Genomic DNA, 7923 nt, shown 5'->3' with positions numbered 1-7923 from the left:
TGATGAGTTACTTTCATTTTTGCTTCTACTTTTCATTTAAAATAAGTTTTCATTCTCAGCAGGTTTCTAAGGTTCTTCTTCTACATATTAAAAAGTTTTTAAACAACTGAGTGGCGCACTACTGCTACTAGTGGTGAGAAAGTGTATTGCACCTTATTCAAAATCAATGCGGTCCTCTGCGGCCCAAAGTTAAAAACTGTTGTTCTTTTGAGGCCCTCAAGGTGGCGCTGTGGCCCATAGGTTAAGATTCTCTGCACTAAATGACTCCAACAAGAACCAAGCTTTCATCTCTGGCTCTGTTTGAGAAACAGATTGTCACCAATCTAGGAGTAAAATATGGATCCTTACATAAAATTAAACAAATTGAATCCCATTCTGTCTAAAAGAAATCTTTCATAACATCCAGGCTTGATAACAGTAATTCACTTCTTTAAGGAATTAGCCGAAACTATGTCTCGTTTTGCTTGTTTACAGCTGGTGCCTGATTTTTAACAAGCACCGGCAAAAGAGAGCATACATCTCTGGTTTTAGCTCCTCTTCACTCGTTTCCAGTTCCCTTCAGAATTTAAAATCCTCCTGTAAGTTTTAAAATGCCTGAAAAACTCCGCCGCCTCTTACCTGTCTGTTCGAGTGCATCCATAAGTTCCACAGTGCTCTCTTAAGGTCCTGTCACTAACATTTTAACAACTTATGCAACTTGATTTATGTTTTCTCTTCATGGGCGTAATTTGCGGGGGGATTAGGGGGGTTATGACCCCCAAAATAACTTGATTCAGTCAAATATATAACGTTTATTAGTAATTTGGATATTAAAAAAATGGCATAAGTTGTCTAAAACGTCTCTGAATTCATGGGTTGCAGCTAATGTTGTCCACAGACTGCGTGGGCCGTAGGCCGCTCATATCGGCTGCATAAACTGCTGTGAGACGAGACGGTCCAGTCTACACAAGACTTATGTTTGTGACCACACCTTGTTATCATGGTGATACGTTTTATATCATATCGCTTCGGTTGTTTTTTCAAGGTATAACTTCAYAAATTTCAGTTTTGATAGAAAAACGTTACAAGTAAATAAATAAAAAGCATTAATAATCTGGGTTTAGCTCCAGTTTCAGTACTTGTAACTGCATTTTATTTAACGTCTTATTGCAGCAAAACTTTTATCAGCTAAGTTGCTAAACTTCCGTTCTTCAGTCCGTGATGAATTTTCAAACTCCACCATAAAAAAAACTAATGTTTTTTTTCTGTTTAATTTGCTGTTTAAGTGTCTACGAATTGGGACGGCCTACGGCGCGGGGCGGTAACATAAGTGTCCGACAAATGCAGCCCATGTTGGCTACAGCCTGTGAACTGAGACACAACCTTTGACCAGGGTTCATGCCGGGTCTTAAAAAGTCTAAAAAAGTCTAAAATTCGAAAATCAAAAATTTAGGCCTAAAAAGTCTTAAAAACGCCCAGATTTTYAYCCAAGGTCTTAAATTAAATTTTGTCAAGTCTTAATTTTTTCTACTTTTGATCATTCCTGAGAACCGTTGGCTGCAGAAATAAAGTTAAGAGTCGTAATCAGAGGTTGACACGATCTGTCTTCATGATGCTAAGTTTGCTACTGGTCATGATTAAACTATGAATCCCCTGATAACTGCAGGTAAAACTGTCACAGTTTACTTCCATGTTTTTAACCTCTTTGCTGCTACAACCCCCCACATACAGGTGACTTATTTACCTGCTCAACAAACAGAAGTTCAGTCATATCCACTGCTTGTTGTTTAAAGTGTATTTTCAATGAGACTTGACTTGATATCAGTGATTTTTTTTCACTCGGTTGACAGCAGTTCACAGCAGTCAGATGTGACCGTTTCATTCAAATAATTTAGTGTTCTTGTATTAAAATGAAATATTCTTAATAATTAAATTGATAGCAATAAAAGTTTTCTATTATAAAATTTCTGAGACCATTTTAATGTTTCTGTTAATGCGTCGATTTGGTCTTAAAAGTCATTACTAATGGTCTTAAAAGGTCTTAAATTTAACTTACTGAAACCTGCGTGAACCCTGATTGACACTGAGTGAGTTTTAAATCTCTGATCTCTTCAGCTGTTTGCGGTCATTTAAAAGGTTTTACTGTACAGCACTTGTGCTGTTTTAAGTGGTTTGGTTTGATAATAGTTCTGTTTGCTGATAAAAGTAACAGGCTAACATGAAAAGGCTGTATCATGATGCTGTATCATTAGGACACATCCAGTTTGTGATGTAAACATAGCCCCCCTGGGTGGAGGTCTGGGATGCTCACCTCCCTCCCAGTCTTCCTCCTCTGGATCAGCTTCAGCTGATGTCGACTGTTTGAAAATGTGCTGCAGTCTTCTTCGGGCTGGACTGGGCTCCATCACTGCAGCTGGTAAATAGCTGCAGTCCATGTTTGTGAAGTTGTTGCCCCGACACAACAACAGACCCACTGTGATGTTTGTCTGCGTGTCGTGGCTTAGAGGGATCTATCACCGAATTTCATTACTTTGCACCCCGCAGGCCTGGCTTGTCGTCTCACTTCATTGTCTGAGCCTGGATCCTCTCCCTCCCTCAAACCATCCCTCCCTCTAACCATCCCTCCCTCTAACCATCCCTCCATCCCAGCTCCTTTTCGTCAGCCCGTTCCTCGAACCCTTCCCTCCGTCTCTCCAGGACTCGCGTTTCTCACCTCGCTGTTCCTAAATCATCTCCCTCCACTTCCCCCCTGGCTCCTTTGTCTCCCTCTTCCTCCGTCTCTCTCACTCGCTTTGTGTCTCTCGGGGTAAACAGTGTTTCGCCTGTTGAACTCGATAATCAACTGTTTTTCTCGTAGCGCTCCCACACATGCACACAGCAAACACGTACGCTCCCACGGCAGCACTCGCGCAGACTCCCAGGTCTACATAAGTCAGATAATGATGTGTTTTGGAGGCATTAGGGACGGCGGAGCAGAACCGCATGCCTCCAAACATGGGAAACAAACAAATTACCAGTGTGTGTGTGTGTGTATTTGCATGCACACGTGTTTGTGTGATTGCTAGAAGCAGTATGCAAGCAGTGTATGAAAAAGCAAATCTTTGCTTCATTTTCTGATCATGGTGCAGATAGATGCTCTTTGACTTGATGTGACTCTTTCACACATAAACAGGGCTTCGTCACGTTAGTGTGCCTTATTGGAAACGACAGGCTGTGCTTGTAACGACAAGCTAGCACTGGATGTATACGAGCACAAATGTGTGTGTGATAATGCTCTGCACCGTTTGCACGACCTCCCAGATCATTAATGCCACGAAGGCTTCTGCTCCGAGGCTGCTCATTGGTCCAGAAGCGTTTCCCATCGATGCTCATTGGGGATTTTATTGGCCATGTCGGTCCAGGGACTGCTCACTCACAAGGATGGCCGTTATCATCATTAAAGTGCGTGCAGTTAAAAGAATATTCATCCAGTGTTTCAGCTTTATTTGACAGTAAAGAGGCAGCAAGTGTATCTCAGACAAAAATAACCTCCGGATGTTGCCACATGAGAGTGTAGCATCGTTTTAATGAAGTCTTCTTTATATTTAGAATTTTTTTGAAGTATTTTGGTGACTGCTTTTAAGTCCGTGTGGTAATTTTCCTCAAGCTTGCAACAGACTTGTGTATTGTTCTACATAGGAAATGGATATTATCACTTGATTTTAATGGAAAACTTTAAAGAAGCAGTCATTGGATGTGCTTCTATTAATGATTAATTTTTAGAGCCAACAGCAAATAAAATGCTAGTTAAATGCTTTAATGTTTGCTTTCTTTATCAGCTAACCTGCTAATAGTGGGAGAAATACTTTGCTGATTGGTTAAGCATTTGCATTAATTTTATAAAGTAATAACAGACTTTACTCCTGCTATATTATTTTTGATAATTTCTCTACTGCAATGTTCTTACAAAGTTCAATCATATTTCCTTTTAAATGCCCCAGTGATATGCTTAAAGAAGCTTTCAGCAAAGCATTCTCTGGCCAGAGTCACTCAATAGCCGCGTTTCCATTGACCATGAAAATGCGCAATTTAGAATTTCGAAAATAAATTTGCTCAATGGAAACACGTCAATTTCGAAAAAATATATACGTTTTTCGACAAAATGTTTTTGCAGTAGGATGAGGTGGTTTTTCGGCCGTATCGAAATTGGAGTATTTCGTAAAACTGCAATGGAAACACTTTTTTTCGCATCACGGGAGTCACGTGATCAACAACCGGCTGTTTCTACTGGCGAAAAAGACGACGACGAAGAAGATAACAGGAAGAAGAAATAGTAATAATATCGCAGAAATAGTAAAAGAAAGTAGTAAACTCACCGACTACAATTTCCCAAAAACACAGCATACGTAGCCGCTCCCAAGTAGGGACTTGTCTCTGGAAAGCCTCGATAAAAGACGCCGACGTCTCCTCTGATGATGAACGCTAGTGTCGTGGTAGCAACATGCTATGTGTTTACATCCATGGCCACCATATTTGTAATGACTTATCACGAGAACAAACGTATTCACGCGTGACTTTAATAGCATTTCTTACTTAACGGAAACACCGCAGTTGCGAAAGTGTGATTTTTCGACATTAACAGAATATCAACAAAGTTTTGCACACTTGCAGTGGAAATGCAGCTAATGACATCACTCAGATATTCTGACCCATAGTGTCAGTTTTCCCAGCATTTTTTACAGAATGGACGTCATTCAAATGAGCAAAAACTTCATTTCAAAGACCTTAATATTGCAAACTGCCTCTGCTTGATGCCTTTAAAGTAAGACTTTTGGAAGTAGTTTTGTATTTTTGAGTAGAAACCTTTGCTAACAGTGGTGCAGAATATTCAACAGTGTCAAAGCTGTCAAATGCTAACCTGTCTTTACCCTGATTTATAAACAGACTCACGGTCAGGACAGATGACAGCCTCAGATACATAAAATACTCATCATTTTTTTTTAAAAAAGTGACAAAGACGGACAGAAACAGAGTATAAGGAGGTTGAAGCAGGGAGATGGAGATGATGGATGAAAATGGAGAGAACAGAAAACTTTCTTCCTGACACAAACTCCAAATGTGCTGAAAGGTGTGTAAAGACACACATGCATTTTCTTTTATCACCAGCAACTTCTCCCCTGGGCTCTTAACTTTCTCTAACCTTTTCTCATCATTTTTCTGTGTATTCAGATCAGAACAAGGGAGAAACAGGTAAAAAGTATCAGTGAAGAACTTGCTAAAACTGCAAACCGGGAAGAAAATGAAGGAAATTTAGGGAAAAGTGGAAAGTGTTTTATTTTGTTTAAAGGCACTGTGTGTAGGATTTGTTGTTTTCAGCGACATCTAGTGGTTGAATCATCCTCCCTGGTCCTCCCCCCACCCCCACCCCCCGCTTCCAAACGCAAAGGAGTTGCTACGGTGTCTCTCAGGTGTCAAAAACCTTTGATAATTCCAACCGCGATGTCTACCAGCAGCTTCAGGGCTAGTGATGTTTCAAGTGGTAAGATTATGAGCTTTAATAAGTAAAATGATCCCAGCTACAATGACAGACAACAAATATTACATTTATAGTATTACAACTAAAACCGTTTTTGAAGCCGCCACTGCAGTTTGTCCTTCATGAGCCTTTGTAGACAAGATAGCGGTGCAAGATGGGGGGTGCCTGTAGTGGTGACCCACGACCATGGAGATATAAACAGCTTTTTATAAGGTAAAAATAATAAAACAAGGTCTTTGTCCGCAATGATTAGACATGTTTTTTATTATTGTCATTAGTGATTATCTCAGTTTCGGCTAAAAGAATTGACAAAATCCTACACACTGTGCCTTTAAGACTGGACCTACTCCTTATTATTATTATGTTTTTTAGACAGAGGTTCTCGTTTTTCAGATTGATGCTTATTGTTGACAAAACCACTGCTGTCTGACACCCATAATACATTCACTACACAGTCTTAATATTCAGTCAAATATTTACATTTCAAATAAAACTCTCTGGTATATCAAACACATTACCTGCCAGTAATGGCTGACAGTTCAGCGTTTATTTAACAATATTTATTTAAAACTCATAAGATTATTCTTGTGTCAGTAGCAATAAGACAAACATATTTAAAGCCTAATGTCCAGAATATACATTGTTTTATCAGCTTCTGCTGCGGTTGACTTTCAAACCTCAGCGAGCCGCGGGAGTACAGAATATAACTGATTGACTCCAACACACTGGAAGCAAATGAGTGAGCTGCTCTTAGACGTTTTTGTGGATGAGATGTGCACACTGAGCTGCAGTTCCTCTAACCTTCTCTTGTTTCCCTGCAGCTATAATAATTATCATGTCACAGTCCTGCGCACAACCACTTCAAAGTGCACCAACACTGCTTCCTTCTGGCTTTAAGTGGCACCCTGCGCATCACCTAACAGCACGCGTGCCGTTTCACAAAATTAAATGCTACTCAAACCTCATATGGGAAAAATTTAAAGTCCTCACCAAAATCGTTAATTAACTTAATCATTTTCCAACCACTCTGCTCTTTTAGGGCGCCGTAACAGTTCTGACCCATCTGGTCTTTCATCTGAAACCTTTCTATCTGTTTTATGGGATCTGACTCTGTTGACCCTTCAGGGTAACACCTGCTTTTATTTATTCACTTTCATTCATTCAGACTAAGATGTACAAATTAGAGTGAAGACAAAAATCAATAACTTTCATATTTCATATTTTATTCACTATGGACCATGGTAAACATCAGCTGAAAGTAAAAGAACTAAACTAAAATAGGTTTTACCATTTTATTTAGGCAACACTTTATAAAAACTACATCTTATTTAGCATTACCTTATCATTAATAAATGGTTAGTTAACCTTAAAAACATCATTAATTAATGATGGTTCATACTTAATAATCTATACATTAATATATTTCTTTTTTTACCCATAAATGCACTGTGATGTTTTAGAGAACTTATGCCAAATTATGAAAAAGTTATGACTATTTTACTCATATCGGCTATTTATTCCATCTAATTAGTAGCATTACACAGTATGTAGAGGTTTTAAAGAGACTTCCAGTAGATTTTTTTTTTGATTGGTGCACTGCAGGATAAGTAGTCAATTCAGATGTTCTCTAAGCATTAATACAAGTTTAACACATGGTGTGAAAGTACATTTATTTGAGTATTTACATACATGTGTATAATGTATATAGAAGAGTTAACTCGAGTTATTAAGCATGAATAAACAATGAGTATGTGAGTTTTGGAAGTAATTAGCCTTCATGGTTAAAGCATTGTGTTTAATTTATAGCTTATTCAGTGTGAATCATCCTTAATCAAGTTTTCAAAGTTAACTAACCATTTATTAATGGTTCAGTAAGGTTAACTAACCATTTATTAATGCTTCAGTAAGGTTAACTAACCATTTATTAATGGTTCAGTAAAGTTAACTAACCATTTATTAATGGTTCAGTAAGGTTAACTAGCCGTATAATGTTCAGTAAGGTTAACTAGCCATTTATTAATGGTTCAGTATGGTTAACTAACCATTTATTAATGGTTCAGTAAGGTTAACTAACCATTTATTAATGGTTCAGTAAGGTTAACTAACCATTCACTAATGGTTCAGTAAGGTTAACTAGCCATTTATTAATGGTTCAGTAAGGTTAACTAGCCATTTATTAATGGTTCAGTAAGGTTAACTAACCATTTATTAATGGTTCAGTAAGGTTAACTAGCCATTTATTAATGTTCAGTAAGGTTAACCAGCCATTTATTAATGGTTCAGTAAGGTTAACTAGCCATTTATTATTGGTTCAGTATGGCTAACTAGCCATTTATTAATGGTTCAGTAAGGTTAACTAGCCATTTATTAATGGTTCAGTATGGCTAACTAGCCATTTATTAATGGTTCAGTAAGGTTAACAAACCATT

At 38.2% G+C, this 7923-nt stretch overlaps 1 protein-coding gene across 1 annotated transcript in view; it reads left to right on the top strand.

Annotated features, from left to right (window-relative positions):
- The window catches only part of lama2 (laminin, alpha 2), a gene marked incomplete at its 5' end in the record, with an annotated part of 234410 nt that overhangs the window by 94688 nt on the left and 131799 nt on the right, over window positions 1-7923 (top strand).

This window comes from Austrofundulus limnaeus, unplaced genomic scaffold (assembly GCF_001266775.1).
Source record: "Austrofundulus limnaeus strain Quisiro unplaced genomic scaffold, Austrofundulus_limnaeus-1.0 Scaffold133, whole genome shotgun sequence".
In the NCBI taxonomy this organism is placed as follows: Eukaryota; Metazoa; Chordata; class Actinopteri; order Cyprinodontiformes; family Rivulidae; genus Austrofundulus; species Austrofundulus limnaeus.
Note: the sequence above shows the minus strand (reverse complement) of the source record. Positions and strands in the feature narration are given on the sequence as shown.